Source organism: Panthera uncia, chromosome D1 (genome assembly GCF_023721935.1).
Source record: "Panthera uncia isolate 11264 chromosome D1, Puncia_PCG_1.0, whole genome shotgun sequence".
Classification (NCBI taxonomy): domain Eukaryota; kingdom Metazoa; phylum Chordata; class Mammalia; order Carnivora; family Felidae; genus Panthera; species Panthera uncia.
The window spans coordinates 72,750,185-72,775,363 of NC_064808.1; the positions used below are offsets into that span (position 1 = coordinate 72,750,185).

The 25,179-nt window shown below is 42.0% G+C and overlaps 2 pseudogenes; one reads left to right on the forward strand and one right to left on the reverse strand.

The window, feature by feature from the left end:
- Window positions 1–362: 362 nt before the first annotated feature.
- On the forward strand, window positions 363–16,143 carry LOC125929511 (Y-box-binding protein 1-like; annotated as a pseudogene).
- A 5,794-nt stretch (window positions 16,144–21,937) lies between these two features.
- LOC125929514 (cardiolipin synthase (CMP-forming)-like) lies at window positions 21,938–22,470 on the reverse strand (annotated as a pseudogene).
- Window positions 22,471–25,179: the final 2,709 nt, after the last annotated feature.

Below are 25,179 nucleotides of genomic sequence, written 5' to 3' on the forward strand. Positions count from 1 at the left end.
AAGTGGTGCTGGGCGCAGGCACACAGCTGTTCTGTGGAACGTAGTAGCAGCTGGGGACACAAGGCCCGGGCCTGGGGCTGCTTGCACGAGAACTGTGGTGCAGAAGTCGGTGGCATCGACGAGAGCAGCAGCTAGACAGGACTTAAAGGTCCAAGGAATTAGGCAAGTGAGGGAAAGCGGGCAGGACTGACATTGCTATGGGAAATCTTTCCGGGAGAGCTGGATTTTGAGACCCATCTCCAAGGGGTAGACGCTGTAGGCCAGAGGAGTGAGGAGATTTAAGGAAGGAGTGCTCGAAAAGGAACAAAAGCATAACGACCCTGATATGAACTTGGAGAAACATTTGTTTGGCTCAAGCACAGATGGCACAGCAGGAAATGGGTACGAGATTGCAGAGGTACAGGCTGTCGGGAGGCGTGGGCTGCATGGGACTGACCCGTGGCTGGGAGCCGTGGCTACAAACGGAGAGGTTACAGTCTGATGTGACAGGTAACCGGGGGGCACTCGGTGGAAAACTGGCATGTGAAAAACAGAGTTTGAGAAGGGACTTTCCAGCACAGAGAGATGGTGGAGCAAAGCTCGGAACCACGGGGGCGTTGGAGACTGACTAGGACACTGGAATCATTTTAGAGCTGTGCCATCCAGTAGAAATAGAATGCAGGCCACATACGGAATTGTAAATTTCCGACAGTCATGGCGAAAGAGTGAAAAAGAAAAAGTCAAGTTAGTGCAAATAATATGCTTTATCCTGATGGATTGAAAATGTGACGCGTCAACACGTAACCAATATACAGATTATCAATCAATACACTACGGGACAGCTTTTGCATCCCCAGCCTTTGAATTCCAGCGTGCATTTAGGTTTATGGCACATCTCAATTTAGATCTTAAATTTTCATGGAAGTGTTTGATCCGTATTTAGATTTTATAAAAGTTACAGCTGAAAAGTTGATGGGCGTACTCAAGTTGTTCCAAACACATTTAAGCGTTTCCCAGTAACTGAATTGAATATCAGTTATGAAATTAAAATGAGTTGAAAGTAAATAAAAGTAAAAAAAAAAATTCAGTTCTTCCACTGCACCAGCCATATTTTTTTTAAGATTTATTTTGAGAGAGAAAGAAAGCATGAGTGGGGGAGGGGCAGAGACAGAGAGAGAGAGGGAGAGGGAGGGAGGGAGAATCCCAAGCAGGCTCTGCACTGCCAGCATGGAGACTGAGACCGGCTCGAACCCATGAACCATGAGACCATGACCTGAGCAGAAATCAAGAGTCAGATGCTTAACTGACTGAGCCACCCAGGCACCCCTGTACCAGCCTTATTTTAAGTGCTCAATAGCCTTATGTGGCTTGTGCCTACCCTACTGGACAGCCGAGGTGGACAGATCAGAGGCCTGATCACTGAGAGAGGACACAGAAGCACATTCCTGCCTGCCTGTCAGGGGCTCTGAAATAGAGAACGTTAAACAGAGATTCAGAAAAGTGAGCTCAACAGAACTTGATCTGAGAACTCTCTCCCTTTTCTTCTTTTCTAATTCTTCTTCCCTTCCGACCCCTGTTTTTTTCTTCCCTTATATAACGATTAATCTCTGAAGTAGGCACAGAGAGTTGTCCCACCGTATTATAAAAGTCGAGATTTCTGACCTTGTGCTATGATTTCTGCGGAGAGCCTTGGTCACTGCTCTGTGAGAGGGCAATGGTCAGATCAAGACCCCACAGAAGGTGCCCCTGACTCTCATCTCGGTGAAGACAGGAGTGAGGGGTGGCCTTGACACCACCTGCAAGGCCATTCCCATCACTGGTGGGCCCAATTAAATCACTGTGCCACCTGGAGCTTCCCTAACTGGTTTCCAAACAGGCTTCATGTGTGAGATACATTTTTTACACCTCTTTAAAGATCTTTTTTAAAGTACAGTTTTGGGGGATCCCGGGTGGCTCAGTTGGTTAAGCAAATGACTTTGGCTCAGGTCACGTTCTCACAGTTTGTGAGTTCGAGACCCACGCTGGGCTGTGCTGACAGCTCAGAGCCTGGAGCCTGCTTGGGATTCTGTGTCTCTCTCTCTCTCTCTCTCTCTCTCTCTCTCTCTGCCCCTCCCCCACTCACACTCTTTCTCTCTCAAAAATAAATAAACACACACACTAAAGTACAGTTTTGGATTTACAAAGAATAATTGAATAGGTAGTACATAGAGTTCCACGCATCCACCTCCCTCACCCCGCCACACCCCAGCATAGTTTCCCCTGTTCACATCTTGCATCAGTGTGGCAAGTTTGTTAAAATTAATAAACCAATATTAATACATTTTTCTTCACGGAAGTCCATAGTTCACATCAGGGTTCTCTTGGTGTTGGACACACTATGAGTTTTGACAAATACGTAACGATGTGTAGCCACCATTATGATATCGTACAGAATAGTTTCCCTGCCCTAAAAGTTCCCTGTGCTTCACTTATTTAAGAAATCAAAGGGGCGCCTGGGTGGCTCAGTCGGTTGGGCGTCCGACTTTGGCTCAGGTCATGATCTCGCGGTCCGTGAGTTCGAGCCCCGCGTCGGGCTCTGTGCTGACAGCTCAGAGCCTGGAGCCTGTTTCAGATTCTGTGTCTCCCTCTCTCTGACCCTCCCCTGTTCATGCTCTGTCTCTCCCTGTCTCAAAAATAAATAAATGTTAAAAAAAATTTAAAAAAAAGAAATCAAAAAGACAATAATATTTCACTACATATGAAAATTGTGTGAAACTCAGATTGCAGTGTTCATGAGCAAAGTTTTATTGGGAAGCAGTCACACCCATTTGCTTACATATGATCTATGGCTGCATTGGCTCTACAGTAGAGTGGAGTAGTTATGGGGGGGGCACGTGGCCTGCAAAGCTGAAAATATTTACTATCTGGCCCTTTACAAAAAAAGTCTGCTGACCACTAATCTAGACGATAAGTTCTGGAAAGTTTGAATCGTCACCTCTCAGCACTTAGCAAGTGGATGTGAACCTAGTAGCTTTCTGCTCTAACCTGACTTTTTTAAGACAAAAATGTCCCGTCTGGAATGTTAGCAATTCTTACCACAGTCAATTTTCTCCCTAGAATCCCTTCTGCCATTTTGTTATGGGTCTTTATCACTTACGTCTAGATTTTTTTTTTTTTAAAGGTGAATCTCTGACAAGAGGTGTTCATAAGTTGATATGTTCATAAGTCATAAAATTGTGGATCAAAGAATTTATTCATTTGCTCCTGTGGTGTCCTCCCTCCTCCCAACAAACATTCACTTCGTATTTGCTTTCTGTTGTGTGCAGTCCTGCTTCGTAAAGGTTAAAAAAAGGAGCCCCAGTCCTTAGGGAGGTCAGAAATGACTCCGGATAACAGATAAAATAACTCCAACACAGTGTGGTAAGTGCTGTAATAAGCTTCAGACACCAATAACAGAATCATAGGCCCAAGAATCAAAGAACCACCAATCATTTATTTAACAAATGTTTACCAGGTACCTGGTAAATACCAAGTACTGTGCTAAGTGTTGGGAATATTATGGGGGCAAGACATCTTAAAGAGCTCTTAGTCTACCTTATATTTATCATAAATATAGGAGGGATTTTTGAGGCCATGTGATGCAACCCTCTTATCTGATGAAAGAATCCTCGCGATAGCTATCTTGGCAAGTGTCACGGACATTAATGTGGTCTATTCCAGTGATAGGAAACTCATGGACTAATTTATGTCTGATGATAGACAATTATAAATGTTGGTCATTATGCTTTATTTGAGTGAAACTGTGCCTCGGTAGAAATTGTATGTTTCAGGGCTCAAAAGCACCTGCTGAAAAAATCTATTCTTTTAAAAATATTATTTTATTTTTTCATCATGATAAGTGTACCCTTTAATCCCTTCATCTATTTCGCCCATTCCCCACTCCCCTCCCCTCTGGTAACCATCAGCTTGTTCTCTATAGTTAGTTAAGAGTATTTCAGAGCACCTGGGTGGCTCAGTCGGTTAAGAGTCTGGCTATTGATTTTGGCTCAGATCATGATCTCACGGCTCATGAGTTTGAGCTCCAGGGAGGACTCTGTGCTGACAGTGGGGAGACAGCTTGGAATTCTCACTCTCTCTCTGCCCCTTCCCCACTTGTGCACGCCCCCCCCCCCCATCTCTCTCAAAATAAAATAAACATTAAAAAAAAAGACTGGGTGGCTCAGTTGGTTAAGCTTCCGACTTCAGCTCAGGTCATGATCTCACGGTTTGTGGGTTCAAGCCCTGCATAGGGCTCTGTGCTGACAGTTCATAGCTCGGAACTTGCTTCAGATTCTGTGTCTTCCTCTCTCTCTGCACCTCCCCCACTTGTGCTCTGTCTCTGTCTCTCTCTTTCAAAAACAAATAAACATTAAAAATTTTAGAAAAAGACTGTTTCTTGGTATGCATATGTGTGTCTCTCCTTTTTTTCCTTTGTTTTGTTTCTTCAAATCCACATATGACTGAAATCATGGTATTTGTCTTTCTCTGACTGACTTATTTCACTTACCATTGGACTCTCTAGCTCCATCCATGTCGTTGCAAAGAGCAAGATTTCATTCTTTTCATGGAGAGTAATATTCCATTGTGTGTGTGTGTGTGTGTGTGTGTGTGTATTACATTTTCTTCATCCATTCTTCTGTCGATGGACACTTACACTGCTTCCATATCTTGGCTATTGTAAATAATGCTGTTGTAAACATCGGGGTGCATATATCCCTTTGGATTAGTGTTTTGTACCCTTTGGGCAAATAGTAGTACAATTGCTGGGTCAAAAAGTAGTTCTATTTTTAACTTTTTGAGAACACTCCATGCTGTTTTCCAGAGTGGCTGCACCAATTTATGTTCTCACCAACAGTGCAGGAGTGTTCTTTTTTCTTCATATACTTGCTAACAACTGTTGTTTCTTATGTTGATTTTCGCCATTCTGACAAGTGTGAGGTGGTATCTCATTATGGTCTTGATTTGCGTTTCCCCGATAGTGAGTGATGTCGAGCATCTTTTCGTGTGTCTGTTAGCTATCTGGTTGTCTTCTTTGGAAGGATGTCTGTTCATGTCTTCTGTCCATTTTTAATTGGATTATTTGGATATGCTCTATCCAACAGACAGAGCATCCGACAGATATGTCTTTCAACAGACGGAATTTAATATAAGGAATTGGTTATAGAAAAGACGAAAGAGCTTAGAAGCCAAACATGAGATGAGACAATCCCATGATTAGTAACAGGATGTTTAGCTCCATCCCTAGGCCGAGCTCGACAACAGAACAAGGCAGCCTTGTCAGAGTGCGATGCTGGAACTGTGTGGCCGGAGTCAGAAGCCATTCAGAGGTGGGACCACAAGAAGTCACAGAAGCTGGGGCTCAGAGGAGACGACCACTGCCAGAAATGCCACCCAATGTAGACTGGAAAAGACACCATTATCTTGGCTTCTGCCCTCCTCTGCCAGGGAATCCAACTGGCCTCACCACCCAGAAGCCAGGAGACAAGGGAGTTTGTGAAATGCGGAGAACGGGTCTGAGAGCAAATCGGGAACTGGCCAGCTCCCTTAGCATTCCTCCTGCATGCTGCATGCTTACAAATGGTGCCGAGGGAGTGCCCCTGGGCTCAGTGGTGCCACAAAGCTTGTTCCACATTTGCTTGCGTGTTTCCTCAAGGTACCTTTGCCCGTCCTTATCCAGTGACCCTCCTGTGCCAAGAGAGACAAGCCTGTGGAATGCCTGCACACTCTAAAGTCTCCAGAGTACAGGCTGGAATGACAACTGGCCACAGAAGGTATGAAGAAAGCTTTAGCCCAAGTTTTACCCCTAAGTCTATTAGCTCAGCAAGTTATTTAAGCAGTTGATCTACCAGGAGGATAAAAATGAATAAACACTCTCGTCTGCTTGCAGGAAAGCAATGAGACAATCTGTGTAGAGTCTGATACGTGCTCTATGTGCAGGGTATGGTAACTATTATCATTCATTTATTTACACACACACACTTAGTGCCTATCATGTGCCAAAGTCTGTTCTAGGGTAGATGTTGTGAATAAAGTGATAACCAAAAGACAAGATTCGTGTCCTCTTGGAGCTTACATTTTAGTGAATGTTAATACCTTTTTCTTTCACTCGAAAAAGAAAATGAATTTAGATTTGCTCTTCTCATCTCGCCTTGCTCACACATCGTTCAGTTGAAAGACTTATTGACACCTAGCACAAGGTGATGCCTACTCTCTGGGCGTGGGGAGGAGGGCATATGAATACGTTCTGAACCAACCAGTCAGACCACAAAATGGCCCTCACGTCCCAGAAATTGGTGCCTGGAAGTAGCCATGGGCAGACAGGTAGTAACTGAACATTCTTTCATAGACTCCACAGATGAGGCTAAGAATTTGCCCCCCCCTACACGTTGGTGTGGTGTACCCTTTGCTGCTCAACGATCCCACCAATCAGAACCATCAGCAAGCTCTGGGAGTTGGTTAGAAATGCAGAATTTCAGGCTCCAGCCTGGCTTTACTGAATCAGAACCCGCAATTTAACAAGATCCCCAGGTGATTTGTACGCACATTAAAGTTTGGGAAGCACTAGTGTAATTCATGAAGTTAAGACTTTGCTCAGCTGGTATCACAGGCTTCTATGTGGGATTTCTGATCGTGAGGCACAGTGTGCTGTTTTCTGGCGTGGAGAAATCTTTCTGGGTTCCCATGGAGTGAGCTCATCCTGCTTTACCTCTCAGACAAGCTAAGAAATTGGACAGCTGGAACATGTTCCTGGTACTTCTAACAGCAATGGAAAGAGAAAGAAAGAAAAAGAAAGAGAATGAGAGGAAGAAAGAGAGAGAAAGAAAGAAAGAGGGAAAGGGAAGAAGAAAGAAAAGAAAGAAAGGGAGAGAGAGAAGCAGGAGGAGGAAGAGGAAGGAGAGGAAGAAGAGGAGGAGGAAGGATGGAGGTAGGGAGGAAGAAAGAAGGGCCACGTTTACCTAGGAAGAGAGGGCTCTAAGCCAGAAATGCCCACACTGTCCAGGGGTGAATCTTACTGGGTAGCTGCACAGTTCTGACACCAGCCTTTCCTCTAAAGCGAATGTGGGCCCAGGATCTATGTATAAGCAACTTAAAACTGCCTCTCTCTTGCTGTCAGATTTGGGCAGTGGGCAATGGGTCAACTCTTAACAATCTTTGAAACAGTCAAACTCTGATTTTAATTCATTCTTGCCTTCTCTGACAGCATGGAAATTACTATTTATTCCTAAAACTGAGCTTAAGTGCCAACTCTTCTGTGATTCCCTGAATATAAAGCTTACCCCAGGCCTTCAGTACCCTTCTAGACTGACCTTCCAGGGCATGAAGCTATGGTAACTCTTCCCTTGCCAGCCTCCTCTGCTCCCTCTTATAACTCAGGCTAGCCTCTTATCCTCGCTGCTCTTCCCAAGGAGTAAGGTGCCAACTAGATCATCAGATAAATGGGTCATGCTTCGATGCTGTGGGAGAGAATTAAGGGTGGTTCAGGTGTTTATACAGAGGCCTCCTTGAGTCCTTAATGAAGTCTACTAACTACTTGGAGGAAGGCTTCTGTCCAGGTAGAGAGAAGCAGTAAAAAGAGAAGCAGAGAACTTCCTGTGTATGCTTCTGGACAGCCATGTTGCCTGCATGCAGGGCTTTGTTACAGGCAAAATTAATTTGGCAAAGATGGGTTGTTTCTTAGCCTGGATCTCTGCCAGGCAACACGGGGCAATAATTCATTTATCCCATAGCTATGTGCATGAAGGGTGAAGAGATCCCTAAAAACTATAGCTTTCAAGCCAGGGATGGGTTGGGTGTTGCAGAGGGGGGCTGTGCACACATGTGGGTGCGTATTTCAAACCTTACGGGATGCACAGAAGGACAAAGGGGCTTGTATATTTGGGGAAAGTTTCCTGGGTGTTTCCCAATCATTTACCCAATGATAACCACCTAAACCAATCAGTTTCTCTCATTCATTGCGTGATTCGTTCATTCATACAGCAAACATATTATGATGCACACACACAGAGGTTAATAAAACAGTCCCTGTCTTCTGAGTGCTTACAGTCCTGCTTGCTTGGACCTCACCCATTTATGAATGAATTCAATTCTTGTCTGTCCTGCCTCCATCGCAGTCCTGCCCTGGGAAGACTCCGCGGTCCCCTTCTCTTGTTTCTAAATTCGTAGACTTTATCTTATTTTTTTTTTAGCAGTTTTAAGTTTGCAAACAGTTGAGCACAGAGTATAGAGAGGCTCCCTCACTCCCCACCCAGCCTTCCTATCATTAACATCTTGTGTGCATTTGTTGCAAGGGATGAGCCAACATTGAAACATTATTACCTAAAATCCAGTTTGCATTAGGGTTCATTCCTGGCGAGCATCCTATGGGTTTGGACGAATGTATAATGACATATGTTCCCCATTACAGTATCATATAGAATAGATTCACTACTCTAAAAATCCCATCTGCAGCCCTTTTGCTCACCCACCCTGTTCTTCTCCCGTCTGCCTCCATGCCTCCCCTGCCCACGCAATAATAAGGTAAGATTACACTCACTGGGATTGTAATCAAGGTGCAGAATATATTCAGGTTACCTTGTCCCGCCCCTGATTTACCAGCCAGACACCACTAAATCTTCCCCAAACTTGACAGGAAAGATGTGTCCTACCCAGATCTCTGCCTTTCCACCCTGCCTACCCAGTGGAAAGATCCTAAAGGAGATAGGAGGAGGCCATGTCTCTAGGCACAGAAAGTTACAAAGAATCCAGTCGGCTAACAAGACAATTTAATTTCCTGCTGAGCAGCCTCGGGGAATTTCCCAAGAAATGCCAGGATTTTAGAAATGGCTTTTCTTTAATCTGGATGTGGATGACTCATTCCTCCGGAGCCAGCCCCAGTCCTTTAATGGTGCATTTTGCAGATGTAACTTTAGTGGTGCTACAACGTGTCTAATGAAGTGATAATTTATGGATGCGCAGAGTATACGAGGCAGCAGTGGGGGGGGGGGGCAGTTTAGCCAGTGCAGAAAGGAAGCCAAGGAATCAGCCCTGCCGAGAAGCTGCCCATGTCCCAGGTCCCACTGGCTTTGCCGCATGTTGCGTGCTGGGAAACCTGTGGCTGGGAACGACCCTGACAATGTATTTTATCCTTTATTTTTAGAATCATTGCTCCAGGAAGGCTGCAGGGCAGACGGTGGTCATTCCAGTTTGCAAGATTATATCTGAATCTGGGGGCAACAGGTTCAGTAGGGTTAGGAACTGTGAAGTTCCTCCTTAGGACACTGATCTTTGGAAAACAATGATAAAGTGACATTCCTCATGGAGGAATGATAAATGATAAGTGGGGTTTCCAGGAGGCCAGGACTGTCCCCAGTTCTCTCCCAAGGGCTCCTGATGATGCTTCTCCTCTATTCCAGATTGCAGTGAACTGCCATCTGATCCTGTCTGGCAACCTGTCACTCCTTACAGCCGGTGGTCCCACCATCATGGAACTCTTCATAACCCTTTGTCCCTGTCTCCTTACTTGTCCATAGGCCCCACTAGACTGTATGCTCCCTTTTTACCCACCGAGGTCCGGACAGGCCACACAACAATGTCAGCAAAGTATACAGGTTACTGGTACCAATGAATGAACTGAATGGTCGTGGTGGCTCTCCATTAATGGCACCTCTGTGCTGTAAAACAGAAGCCCCTTTGCTGTTTGAAGTTCTTCCCTTTCCAGCATGTGCTCGTTCCATTTGGTCACCAAGTCCTATCAGTGTCAATCCTGAAACATCTCTGGAATCCTCTTTCTTTGTTTCTACTGAAGTTAAGACTCAGCATCTCTTGTCAAGGTTGCCAGATAAAATGCAGAATGCCCAGCTACATTTGAATGTTAAAGAAACCATAAATTTTTTTTTTTAGTGTAAGTATGTCCTAAAAATTGCATATGACATACTTATGTTAACAAATTCATTGTTCATATACATCTCAAATGTAATTGGGTAGTCCTGTATTAAACTCTTTTTTGTTGTGACAAAATACCCACAAAATTTAGCCTTTTTAGCAATTTTCAAGTATACAATTCAGTGACATGAAGTGTATTCACAATGTCGTGCAGCCATCACCACTATGCATTTCCAGAACTTTTGCATCATCCCAAACAGAAACTGTACCCACTGTAAAAGAACTCCTCACCCCCCTCCCATATGCTCTAGTAACATCTACCATATTTTCTGTCTCTTATGAATCTGCCTCTTCTAGGTGCCTTATATCAGTGGAGCCATGCGATATTTGTCCTTTTGTGTCTGTCTTACTTCACTTAGCATAATGTTTTTCAGGATCAGCCATGTTGTGGCATGTATCAGAATTTCATTCCTTTTCAAGGCTGAGTAATTCGATTTTATGTACCACATTTTGTTTATACCACCTACTGATGGACATCTGGGGTGTTTCACGTTCTTGTCTATTGTGAATAATGCTGCTGTGAACGTTGGAGATCATAACTACCTGGAGTAGTCTCAGCTGTAATTGTTTTTGGAATTCACTAGAAGTGGAATTACCCAGTAATTCTATGTTTAACTTTTTGGTGAACCATCAAACTGTTTCCACAGCAGCCACATTATTTTATATTTCCACCAGCAATACACAAGGATTCCAATTTCTCCACATGCTTGTCAACACTTGTTATTTTCTGTGCTTGAAAAAATTTATTTTTAGAATAGCCATCCTAATGAGCGTGAAGAAATACCCTGTTGTGTTTTTTTTCCATTTTATTTTATTGTTATTGTTTAAGTTGTAGTAAGAACATTTAACATGAGATCTATTCTCAACATTCTATAAGTGCATAGGTCAGTATTGTTAACAATAGGCACAACGGGGGCGCCTGCGTGGCTCAGTCGGTTAAGTGTCCGACTCTTGATTTTGGCTCAGGTCATGATCTCACACTTCACGAAATCGAGCCCCGCATCAGGCTCTGTGCTGACAGCATGGAGCCTGCTTGGGATTTTCTCTCTACCTCTTCACTTGTACTCTCTCTCTCAAAAATAAACAAATAAACTTAAAAAAAAAACCTAATGGACACAATGTTGTACAGTGGATCTCTAGAACATATTCATCTTGCATAACTGAAACTTGGTATCTGTTGAATACCATCTCCCCATTTCCCCCTCCCGCCCCTGGCAACAACCATTCTACTCTCTGCTTCTGTGAGTTTGTTAATTTTAGATAACTCATCTAAGTGGAATCTTGAGGTATTAGTCCTTCTGTGACTTATCTCACCTTACATGGTGTCGTCAAGGTTCATCTATATTGTCACATTTCACACAATTTCCTTCTTTTCAAAAGACTGAATAACATTCCATTGTATGTACATTGCCATATTTTCTTTATCCATCACGGATTTTAGGTTGTCTTGTCTATGGTGAATAATGCTGCAGTGAACATGGGAGTGCCAATATCTCTTCAAGATTCTAATTTCAATTCTTCTGGATAAATATCTAGAAGTGGGATTGCTGGATCATATGGTAGTCCTTCCTTCCTTCCATCCCTCCCTCCTTCCTTTCTTCCTTCATTTCTTTCTTTCTTTCTTTCTTAATCCCCATGCTGTTTTTCATAGCAGTGGCAACATTTTATTTTCCCACTAACAGTGTGCAAGGGTTCCATTCTTATATCTTTGCCAATATGCATCTTTTTCTTTTTTCTTTTCTTTTCTTTTCTTTTCTTTTCTTTTCTTTTCTTTTTTTTTAAATAATGGCCATCCTAACAGGTGTGGGATGATATCTCATTGTAGTTCTTATTTGTATTTCCCTGATGATGAATGGTTTTGAGTATCTTTTCCTGTGTCTGTTGGCTCTTTGTGTGTCTTCCTTGGAGAAATGTCTGTTCAAGTTCTTCGTCCATTAAAAAATTTTTTTTTAATGTTTTTTATTTATTTTTGAGACAGAGAGAGACAGAGCATGAGCAGGGGAGGGGCAGAGAGAGAGGGAGACACAGAATCTGAAGCAGGCTCCAGGCTCTGAGCTGTCAGCACAGAGCCTGATGCGGGGCTCGAACTCACGGACTGTGAGATCATAACCTGAGCTGAAGTCAGACACTTAACTGACTGAGCCACCCAGGTGCCCCTCTTTGTCCATTTTTTCTATTGTGTTATTTCTTTGCTCTTGAATTTTAGGGTTGCCTTATGTACTTTGGATATTAATCCCTTATCAGATATGTGGCTTGTAAATATTTTCTTCCATCATTTCCCCCCATGCTTCATTGTCATTTTGATTTGCATTTTCCAAATAGCTAGTGATGTTGAGCAGCTTTTCATGTGCTTTGAATGTTAGAAAAACAATAAATAAATTTATGGCCATCTATATGCCTTTTGTGGGGAACTTTAAGTCCTTTGCCCATTTTTGAATTTGTTGTTGTTGTTGTTGTTGTTGAGTTGTAGGAATTCTCTGTATACTTTGGAAATTAATCCTTGGTACCGTATATCAGATATATGATCTGCAAATACTTTCTCCCACTTTATGGGTTGCCTTTTCAGGGCTCCTGTATTTTTATTTGCTAAATCTGGCAACTATGTGTGTGTGAGTCCATCTACCCCAGCGTTTCTCTCCTGGGGGTGATTTTAGCCTCAGGGACAATTGGAAGTGTCTGGAGATATTTTTGGGTGTTGCAGTGGGGGAAGAAGTGCCTCTGGCTGCTAGTGGATAGGGGCCAGGGATGCTGCCAAACATCTCACCATGCGCAGACAGTCCTCAGTAACAAAAAAACTATCCAATCCACAATGTCATGGTGCCGAAGCTGAGAAACTCTGTACACTTCTGCTTGTCAGCTCATCACTGTCCGGGATACTTGGAGTGGCAGCGTCAGTGATGATACTGCTCTCGCTGCTTTTCTCAGGGTCCTTTGAGACTTAGTTCTGCTGCTGTGGGTAGGGAAGGAGAAATTGGGACAGCAGAAGGAACCAGATCACCATGAGGAGTGTTTAGAAAAATACCCTGCTCACTTGTTCCATGGAGATATGATGGCTGTGAAACTTACTTCCTTGACTCTCAAGGACCAGATCAAGTTTTATTTCTGATAGGAAGCATCCCAGACAAAAGAAGTACAGTGCTTTCCCCTAACACATGGGGGATATGTTCCAAGACCCCCAGTGAATGCCTGAAATCACAAATAGTACTGAACGCTACCTATTCTGTTTTTATATAGATAGATATAGATATAGATATAGATATGATAAAGTTTAATTTATAAATTAGGCACAGTAAGAGGTTAACAATAGCTAATAATAAAATAGAACAATTATAATAACAATACGCTGGAATAAAAGTTATGTGAATGTGGTCTCTCCCTCTCTCTCGAAATATCTTATTGTCCCATACTCACCCTTCTTGTGATGATGTGAGGTGATCACATGCCTATGTGATGAGACAGAGCAAGGTGAATGTAGCGTTAGGTGACCTAACACCTGGTAACCTAGCGTTAGGCTACTATGGGCCTTCCGACAATAGTCAGAAGACGGATGGATCATCTCCTTCCAGACCACGAATGACTGCGGGTAAGTAAAACCGTGGATTACTACTACTGTATTTATTGAGCACCTGTTCTCTGCACCAGGTACTGTCATGGTCACTTTCATAAACAATTATCTAATTTAATTCTCACAATGATCTTGGGAAGTAGATATCTCTTCCCTTTTACATGTGAATAAATTTTTAGGAAGGTTATAACTTTATGTACTTAGATTGGAGTGCATTTTTTCCCACCTTTGTACCCCCGTGCATAGCTTCTAGATTGGAGAATAGTAGAAACATAATGAACATTTGTCGAATAGGTGAAAGTTACATGGAGGAACAAGGCTTTGCCTTCCCAGTTCAAGTGTAGGCTCTTCGCGAGCTGGGATCATTTGCTATAATTTTAAAACTAGTTCCTTGACTGCTTCATGTGCTAGTAAGAATATCATGGGTGTATAAATACTTGGTTCTTTGAACTAAAATGAACTGAGTTCATTTGGGGCGCAAATTCATCTCTTTGGAACCTGAATGTTTGTCTTGTTCTATGGGCTTTCCATGGATTCATAGAATCCCAGAGCTGGAGGATACCTTGGAAGTCATTACAGCAGCCAGCCCGATGGTAGGAGATCCTCTTTAGCAGTGGTTCTCAAAGTGTGGCCCCGGGATTAGCAACACCAGCAGCACCTGCGAATTTGTTAGAAAAGCAAATTATCTGGCTCTGCCCTAAGCCTGCTGAATCAGAAGCTCTGGGATGGAGCTGAGCAATCTTGTGGCTTAAGAAGCTTTCCAGGTGTTTCTGAGGCAGAGGAGGTTTGAGAACTGCTCCATTGCAATCTTGGCGGTGTGGTCTCTTTCTTGGACACGCCTACTAATGAGTTTCACCGTATTATCAGATTGTCATTCCATTTTCATGTCATTTTAATTGCTAGAAAATTTCTTTTTATTTTGAGCCCAAGTCTGCAGCGGATCCTACACGTTGCCTGCTTCTGTATCCTGGAGCTAAACAGAATGAGGATGAATACACTAAAATTTTCTCTATCCAGATGAAGATAGGTATCATTTATGAAATACAAATCTGGCATTAGAACAATGGGGGTAGGGTGGACAGCAACAGCCTCAGTTGCAACTCATCATGAGCGATTTGGAAAATGGCCCAATCCCCTAAGGACTGCCTAGGCTCAGATCAAGGCTCCAACAGCTCGGTCAGGATTAAATTACTGGCTTCAAAGCCTTTTCTTTCTTCTCTTCCATTTGATTCAGGTGTCTCTCTCTAACAAAGCAGTTCACGGGGATCTCTCAAGGGGATTTCCCCACCACCTGCCACAAACATGAAGCAACCAACCCTCGACTTTTCATAAACCTGAGCTTCACCTTCAAGCAGCCCAGAGAAACCTGTGTTGATGCGCTTCAACTCTGTCTTGTGGGGAATCTTGTATTCTTGCTGCTGGAAAGAATCCTACGGGTCATCTAGTACATCTTATAAACATAAAAACAGAGGCTCAGATGACCAAACTGGCACTTGGTCCTGGGATATCCGGCTCGAATCAGTTTTATTTTCAGGCTACCACTTATGATCATGATTTCCCAAAACAGCCTTACGCAGAAAATAATTCACACACACGCAGAAAATAATTCACTCAAAGTGTACTGCTGGGGTTGGATCCACAGCGCGAGCAGAGACCCTGGAGACCCTGGGCAGACACACAACCAGTGCCGGCCTAGTTACATTCACGCCCGCCCGGGGTGAGCCACAGGGGCCAAAGGCAGCCAGTCACCGCTGCCGCCACCACGCGTCGCAGCAGCTCACAGCCACCTGCGGGCCCCGCCCCAACCGCCTGTCGCTGCCCAGGGAGCAGCGGCCCAGAAGGGCTCACCCGGAGGCACCTACCGGGACAAGAAGGTCATTGCAAGGAAGGTTTTGGAAACAGTAAAATGGTTCGATGTAAGAAACAGACAAGGTTTCATGGACAGGAACGACACCAAGGAAGATGGATTTGTACCCCAGACGGCCACAAAGAAGAATGACTCCAGGAAGGACCTTCGCAGTGCAGCAATTGCACGGACTGTGGAGTTCGATGTTGTTGAAGAAGGGTGCGGAGGGAGTAAACGCTACAGGTCCTGGCGGAGCCCCAGGGCCAGGGAGGAAATATGCCAGGGGCGGGCCGCTCGCCACCGCGCGGGGTCCTCCCTACAATTGGCTGCGTAAGTGCCAGCACAGAGAGAGAGGGAAAGAAGGGGAGATGGGAGAGTGCTCCCGAAGGCCAGATCCCTCAGCACCCGCCCTTTCTTGGGCCACGGTGCCCACCTGACCTCAAGGAGACCCTATGGGCGGGCGTCAACCGCTGTCCTCACTCCTCCCGTGCAGGGAGAAGGGATGGGGGTTGCCGACCTGGGGGGTGCAGGAGAACAAGGTAGACGCGTAAGACAGAGTATGGACGGGGGTAGAGACCGTGATTCCGTAGGAGTCCCCCGGCAAGGACGGCCTAGAGAGGAGGGCAATGAAGAAGGTTATGGAAAATCAAGGACCTGAGACCCAAGGTCAACAGACACCTAACGCTGATAGTACTGCGCCTTCGAATACCAACACAGACACCCAGGACACCCGAAACCACAAGATGGCAAAGAGACCAAAGCCGTCCATCCACCAGCTGAGAATGCGGCCTCTCCAGAGGGCGAGACTGAATAAATGCCAGCTTACCCTTTCTACTGTCAAGTTTAACTACCCAGCAAGAAGAAATGAATTTGAAATCCCAGCAATAATAAATGAAGGAGGGGTGCCTGGGTGGCTCAGTCGGTTGAGTGTCTGAGTTCGGCTGGGGACGTGATCTGGCTACTCGTGGGTTCAGCCCCAAGTTGGGCTCTGTGCTGACAGCTCAGAGCCTGGAGCCTGCTTGGATTCTGTCTCCCTCTCCCTCTGCCCCTCCCCTGCTCATGCTCTGTCTCTGTCTCTGTCTCTGTCTCTCTCTCTCTCTCTCTCTCAAGAATAAATAAACATTTAAAAATTAAAAGAAAAAGAAAAAGAAAGAAATGAACGAAAGATTGGAGTGGAAGACCTTAAATGCTTGCTTTTTACCTGTTGACCAGGTAGCTAGAACAGTCTGCATTATTTATGCAACATGGGTTTTTTTTTTTTTACCTCAAGATGTATCTTTTTGCTAATGACAAATGTGTGGGGTTTTTTTTGTATTTGTTTCATTTTGTTTTAATTTTAATTTAATTTAATTTTATTTATTAAAAAAATTTTTTTTAATGTTTATTTATTTTTGAGAGAGACAGAGACAGAATGCGAGTAGGTTGGGGGAGAGAGAGAGGGAGACACAGAATCTGAAGCAGGCTCCGGGCTCCGAGCTGTCAGCACGCTGCCTAACGTGGGGCTCGAACTCAGGAGCTGTGAGATCATGACCTGAGTGAAGTCGGATGCTCAACCGACTGAGCCACCCAGGTACCCCTTAATTTTATTTTTTTTAATATTTATTTTTGAGAGACAGAGAGAGACAGAGCAAGAGTGGGGGAGGGGCAGAGAGAGAGGGAGACAGAATCTGAAGCAGGCTCCAGGCTCTGAGCTGTCAGCACAGAGCCCGAAGCAGGGCTGGAACTCACAAACTGTCAGATCATGACCTGAGCCACAAACCTTAAGGTCATGAGCCGAGCTCATGGGAGCCACCCAGGAGCCCCAGTTTTGGGCTTTAAACCAGTTTAAAGTCTGGTTTTTCTCAATACACCTTTAAAGGTTTTAGTATTGTTTCATGTCTGGTGGAGTTGAGATTTTAAGAACCCTCATTTTTAAATTTTGTGATAAAAGCTTACAACTTGATTTTTTTTCTCAAAAAAGTCAGCAAACAGCAAGCACCTGTTAATACAGGTCTTAAATAATAAACAAAAAGCCCCAAACTATTCAATGGTTTTTGACATATTACTTTATTATTTTTTAAAAAGTGGTAGTAAATAGATGTAACAAAATTTACTATTTTAACCATTCAAAAAACATTTTTTTTTTTTTTTGAGAAAGAGTGAGAGTGTGAGTGGTGGAGGGGCAGAGGAAGAGGGAGAGAGAGAATCCCAAGCAGGCTCCATCCCTGTGTGGAGCCGGGAGCTTGACCCCCAGGGCTTGATCTCACTAGCTGATCATGACCTGAGCTGAAATCAAGAGTCCCACGCTTAACTGACCGAGCCAGGCAGATACCCGTATTTTAACCATTTTAAAGCGTAGAGTTCAGTGGCATTAATTATATTTACAACGTATGCAACCATAACCACTCTCTCCAAAGCATTTGCATTACCCCAAACAGAAACTTGTAACCATTAAACGATAACTTCCCATTCCCCCTCCCTCAAGCTTTGATAACCTTTAGTCTAGTTTTTGTTTCTATGAGTTTTCCTACTCTAGATATTTCATATAAATGGATCATACAGTATTTGTCCTTTTGTAACTGGCTTATTTCACTTCGCGTAATAGTTTCAAGGTTTATCCGTGTTACAGTATGTATCAAGACTTCATTTCTTTTAAATATTTCATTGTCTGCACTACCTTTTGTTTATTCATTTATTTGTTGGTGGACACTCGGGTTGTTTATACCTCTTGGCTATTGTGAGTAAAGCTGCAATGAACATTGGTGTACAAGTATCTGTTTGAGTCTGCTTTCAATTCCTTTGGATACAAACCCAGGAATGGAGACTAAAACAAGATTTTAGTGAAACACTTTTATTTTAAATTGGGAAACATTGTAAACATTGAGAAAAGTAGAGAAATGATAGGGATTACCAACACCCTATGAAGATAAAATAGATATTAATAGTCTACCATGTTTGGTTTAAATATTTTTTAAAAGAATCAAAACATTATAGAAATAGCAAAAGCCCTACCCCCTCATTCATTCCTTTTCCCTAGCATTACCACTTCTCTAACCACTGTCTCAAAGTTTCTGTGTATTCTTCCCATGCACTTTTGAAACAATTTGACTATATAAATTTTTGTGTGTAGGTGTATAAATATAGAAAACAATATATGTTATAATTTGAGGTATTTAAAAATATGCATAAATGTTATAATGTTGCAATATTGTTTTACATCTTTTTTCCCCCACTCAACATTGTGTTTGGGGCTTTATCCTTGTTGACACATTTGGTGCATTAATTTTAACTGCTGTATGATATTAAACAATATTTAATTAAATTTTAAAATATTCTGGGCTTTCCTTGTAACTGCTAAGTTTAACCTTCTCGTGTGTTTATTTTTATTATTCATATATGTAGATTTCTACTATCCTGTTTTGTTCTTTCTAATTTCTGTTTATTTTGAGTTTCTTTTCTGCCCCTTTCTTGTCTCCTATTAGATAAAATTTTCTTTGTTTCTGCTCCCTCCTCTATTGCTCCTTCTATTTCTTTTATTTTAGCAATTACCCTTAAATTTTTAATATGAATGCTAAACATAAATTCTACAATTGTTCAGTATCTCTTCTTTTGTCTCGAATAACACAAGGACAGTAAGTGGCTTTAACTGATTCCTCCCTCCCATTTTGTTTTATTGTTTGCTAGTATTTTAGTGCTATATTAAAAAAATACCTCCAAATTACTTTAATTAGTATTATTGTTGTTTTATTATTATTTCATTCAAACAATGCATGTTCAAATTGATCCTTTTTCCTCTTAATTTTGCTTCTTACATCTCATTCTTTCTACCTGGATTCAGTTTTTTTATTGCCGAAGTGCATATGTTAGTAGTTCTTATTTGCCTGAAAATGTCTTTTTTTTAATGTTTTTTTATTTATTTGAGAAAGAGAAAGAGAGAGCATGAGGAAAGGGAGAGAGAGAGAGAGAGGGAGAATCACAAACAGACTCCACACTGTCAGCACAGAGCCTGATGCAGGGCTTGATCTCACGACCTGCTCACATCATTACCTGAGCAGAAATCAAGAGTTGGATACTTAACCAACTGAGCCACCCAGGTAGGTGCCCCTTGTTTGAAAATGTCTTTATCCTTATGTGATAGTTTAGCTGGAGCTAATAGTCTAGGTTAACAGGTATTTTTGTCTCAGTATTTTGGAGACATTTTTCTAGCCTCTCTGTTGATGTTATTAGGAAGTATGTTGTTAGCCTAATTACCATTTGTGGTGACCTGTCTGTTCTCCCAGGCTACTTTTATTTTTTTTATTTTTATTTTTTTCCAGGCTACTTTTAGAATCTCCTTTATGTCTTTGATGTTTTATGATTTTGTTACCAATGGGAGATTCTGTGTTGTGTGAATAGAGGTCTTGGTTCTTGGATGCCCTATGCTAGAATAAAGGCATCAAGAAGGAAAGCAGCAAGCCCAAAGCAGTTTCTTTGGGACAGTATACTCTCAAGATGGGAGAGTAGGCAGGAAAAGAGGTGGCAACTTCCCTGAGGCTACAGGGGTCGTGGACAGGGTGGTAGAGGCTAGTGGAGGCTGCCTCCAATCATTTGGAGGGGGGGGGGGGGCTCCTCCCACTGACTGGGGAGGAGTTTTTGACCCTACAAGGTTTGTACCAGAACATTATGGCAGCTTTTCCCCATGCAGAGAGGGAACTATAATTCAAAAGCATTATAATGAGCCTAGGGGTTACCCTGGGGCAGAGGTATAAGAGGAGGGGGCTTGTTCTGCACCTATGGTTCTTGATCTGTCAGCCCCGGGATACTGGAAGCCACAAGGCCAGGATGATGAGAGCCACAAAATCAGGATGTGCCCTGGGGGTTCTAATGTATAACCCATTTTTCCCCACCCTTGTCTCCAGCTCTAGTCTGACTGCCTACTCTATTAGTTTCAATACAATTGGCCAGGATATGGACTTCTAAAATTCTGTTTGGAAATGTAATGCTCTTTTTCTGGATTTATGTCTTTCATTAATTGAGGAAAACTTCAGCTATTGTAAGTCAAACGTTTTTATTTCTTTCCTTCTAGAACGTCTACTAGATATATATTAGACCCTATCTTTCTATCCCAACCATTCTTTCATATTGTTCATTTCACTATCATTTTGTGCTGAATCTTGTAAATAATTTTTACTTCCAACTCTCTTATTCCTGTAAAATATTGACAAAAAGACTCTCTGAAGTTTAAAACCTTTTAAAAACATATAACTTCATATTGTTTTTATATCACTTGAGTAGAAGCTCCAGTGTAATGTAAACTGACTCTGCAAGAGACATAGTATAAAGGCGTGGTGTACATCATTGTCTCCCAAACAGCAAAGGGTAATGGACATGCTCTCAAATTCCAATACCTGTGCTAATCGTTACCCCAGTACATACACTGGTAGGCACCCTAGAGTTGGAGGAGTTTTCTGAGTGTAAACTTCAACAGCTTCTATTTTGTGTTTCATCTTATTTATTGTTTTCAAAACTTCCTGCATTTTAAATCTCTTTACAACTTTTCTTTATCCATAGCTAAACTTCCTTTTTTCTCTCCTTATCCTAAGCAATTAGATAACTGAACTATCGATGTCCACAAATCTAAAAATCAAACACAGAACTCTTCAGCCAGGTTGCATGAGATATATATTTAAACACATAAAATTCCCTAGTGCTTTGCGACTAATTTAATTTAATTTAATTTAATTTTTTATTTTAGAAAGAGGGAGAGTGCAAGTGAGGGGGAAAATAAGCTTTATCGTGAGGATATGCAGAACTTCCAATGTATTTTTAAATACAAGTAGAACTTAGCATAGCATTTTTTTTATTTTGGGGTTCTTGTTTAATTTACAAAACAACAAGTATTCCAATTATTATCAATCATTTTAAAATACATTAAAAAGAACACAGAAACTGAAATCATCACCTGTTTTAAGATAGAATTTAGAGGGGTGCCTGGGTGGTTCAGTCGGTTGAGCATACAACTCTTGATTTTGGCTTAGGTCATGATCCCAGGATCGTGGGATTGAGCCCCGTGTCAGGTTCCACGCTGAGCGTGTCAGGCTCTGTGCTGACAGTGTGGAGTCTGTTTGGGATTCTCTCTCTCTCCCTTTCCCCATTGACACAGGGCTCAGTCCCACGATGCTGGGATCATGACTTAAGCCAAAATCAAGAGTTGTATGCTCAACCGACTGAACCACCCAGGCACCCCTCTAAATTCTATCTTAAAACAGGTGATGATTTCAGTTTCTGTGTTCTTTTTAATGTATTTTAAAATGATTGATAATAATTGGAATACTTGTTGTTTTGTAAATTAAACAAGAACCCCAAAATAAAAAAAATGCTATGCTAAGTTCTACTTGTATTTAAAAATACACTGGAAATTCTGCATATCCTCATGATAAAGCTTATTTTCAATGCACAGTACTTCAATTTTGATGACATGGTTTTTTATGACACGTCTTTTTTCAGGCTGAGCACTCAAATGGGAAATTCCTGTAGATTTCCAAGTGGCCTTGGTGCCAGTGATGCATATTGCTTCCCTCCTAATGATGATGGATAACTTTCCTCGACATTTTTTCACCTGATCAGCATTCGGAGCATAATGCTAGTAACTAAGCTGAGGCAGCTGTGCTGCAAAATATCAAACACCGCGTCTGAAGATGAATCCTGTCAGCATAACTGAACAGCAGAGGTGCCAAAGAAACTGCCAAAATCAACCGGGCTGCGATGTTTACTTTGCTGACGAACGTTGGCTTTAATTTCGCAGTGACACAGCAAGGGTTGAAAAACTTAGCAACTGTTCTCAGCATTGGAAGAATTCAATAGCAGACATAAAAATATTGGTAGCCACCAATATTACATCTGTGACGTTATCACATAAGCAAGTGAAACTGGAGTGAGACTTGCATAGATCAAGCTAATATATAGGGTGCCATTGGGATTTTACCAGCAAGTGGACCAAGAACGTTTCCCAAACTGACTCACAATTGTCCCAATTTCAAGCAATAAATCCACCCAACAGATCAGTGAACCCAACTAACGCAAAAACTCCTCGGGCAACACCAAAATCTTCTCCAGTAATCCAAGAGCCCCAAAGCGGGGCCAAGTTGATTCTCGTCATTGACAACATACATGGAATTGTCCGTGGGTTTTCTTACAGGCTTGGTGGTGCTTGCCAGGCCCCATCGTCTGCCTGGAGCCTCAGTGGCAGTTATGAGGACCACCTTTCTTGTGCCCAAGCAAAGGCCCCTCCCAGGGGATTAATATCTCTCATCTAGTTGACTTGTTTTCTCTTCGGGTGTCTAACACCAGGTGTCAGGTGTCTGCCTCATCCACTGTTTACAGCTTCAATGACTTTTTTTTTTAATTTTTAGAAATTCTATTAAAAAAAATATACCCATTGTTTTTCACAGTGACACCTTTTTATTAGGGTTTATTTCTTCATGAATTAATTTAAATATACTTATGTCCTATCTCTTAGATTTCAATCCCATTATCTCACGTTTTTAAAAGGGCTCAAATCCTGCTATTTACTGTCTGCTGACTTGGGCACGTGGTGATGTTCTCCTCATGTGTTTTGAAAATGTTGATTCTGAGCTCATCACTGATGAGCCTTGCTTGTTTTTCCTAAGAGAAATTCTTGTGGCCTGGCTTGGCCTCCCTCCAGAATTTTCCACTTAATTCTCTCAGAATTAAGTGAGCTATCACTGGCTTGGGATCAATTATTAGAATTCCTTGGCCTGGAGTTTCTGGGACCGTGAGAATAACCAAAAAGAAATACCCAAGAGAAAATCAAATACAAATCCTCATGAAATAAAGCTCCAGGTTTGCATATTCTTGACTGAAACTATTTTATTTTTTTTTTCCTCACTTAGTTTCTAGGTGAAAACAGAGATATTCTTTGCTATCATTCAGTGCTGGTGGATGGATTTTGTTTTTCTAGTTCACCTTTTTACTGAGCCTTTTACTTGTAGACGATTCTGGCTGTGTGTATAGGCCTCAGTGCTAACTTCTATTCTTTGCAGGACCAAGAGCTCATTTTCAGGGCTCACCAGGTGGCAAAATCTAAGTGCCCAAGTTACTGAGTTCTAGCATCTTCCTCAGGAAGCCACAGGCTTTGTTCTCACTACTTACTATTCTCACTACTCTCCTTTATACCTTTCTCTTGTTACTGACATCTATATATTTCTTCCTTTTTCTTGTGAATTCATCTATGCATTTAAAATGCTATATTTTTGGTCATAAATACATTCAACAGTTTCCAGGGTAGAAGAGTGGAGGGTTTTCAGGTAGCTTACCTTTTTCTTCATATTGCCAGACTTGTAAGCCACTAGCAAGCTCCTTAATCCTTTGAACCTCAAGTCTCTGGCCTTTGAACCTCAAGTCTCTCACCTTTGAAATGGAGATAAAGATACCTATCTCAGCACCTTGCTCTGAGAGGGAGCTAAAACACCTGAATGCCTCATCTAGATTCTGGCATGTGAGAAGTACAAAATGGTCAAATAAGGTTCCTTTGCATCCTTGAACCCTAACACACTATGACTACTCTGCACAAGTAACCCAAGGAGAGATCTAGGGTCCTAAATACCAAGACCTCTGGAGGATTTATATTGATTCTGCTGCTGATACAGGAAGTATTTTGAAAAGATGTATTTTTAGTCCATTCTGGCAAGTAACAAATCAGAAGAGTTCTAGAAAGCCATTCTATTAGGCAGAGCTCAATGGTGAGAATAGACCAGGGACTACATCCAAGTGAGAATTTTTTTCTGTTCCTCTTCAAGCATTTCCAGGCTGATTTGTTCCTTGAGCCCTCAAGGCAGAAGGAGGTGTTTCTAGGCACTCTTAATCTTATCTATATACATTCCTTTATTCAAATTCAGCATTTAGGGGAGGGGAGGAAGAGGGTAGGCAATTATTGCCTAATTATGTTAATTGACATCAAAAACATTGTGCCAACATTATTAAAATTATAAATAAAAGAAAGAAGATATTCATACATAATCCTATGGTCCTAAAATATACTTTTAATTTTCCATGATCCTTTCTAATCCTTTTTCATTTGTGTAGATTTTAGATTCTTTTAATTATAGTATAGATATAATTTTACATCATGCTTTTTCTATCAGAAATATTTTTTATGTCATTCCTTACTCCTTATGTTTGTAATTCCTTAAATCTTTTTGTTGTGATAAAATATACATAACATAAAACTTTCCATTTTAACATTTTTAAGTGTACAATTAAGTAGCATTAGGTGTACCCATATTGTTGTACAAACATCACCACTGTCCATTTCCAGAACCTTTTCATCATCCCAAACGGAAACTCTGTAACGCCCTGAAATGCATTACCCTTGTCCTCCATTCAAAGTAAAACTGTAGGTCAGGTGGGGTAGCTGGTTTCTGAGGTCTGCTCTCTACCATTACGGCCATCCAAAGTCTGCAGATAGGAAAGAAAGTTAAGGTTCCCTGACCATCCTGGCTCTCATTGTTCTTACTTCTCCACTCCCGAAGGAAGAAATGAGGGCAAAACAATTTTAGATTGATAATAAGTTTCCTATTATCCTGATGGACTGTACAGCATGTTACAAAAGTAACAGTGATTGGAAATAAACACAATAGAAACTAAAACAACAAAAAAAACACATCAATGAAACCAAGATCTGGTCCTTTGAAACGATCAACCAAATAATTAAACCTTTAGTCAGACTTCTAAAAAAAAAAAAAAAAAGGAGACAGAGAGAGAGAGAGAGAGAGAGAGAGAGGGCCCAAATAATAAAATCAGAAATGAAAGAGGAGAAATAGGGGCACCCTGTGGCTCGGTCGGTTAAGCATCTGATGTGGCTCGGGTGATG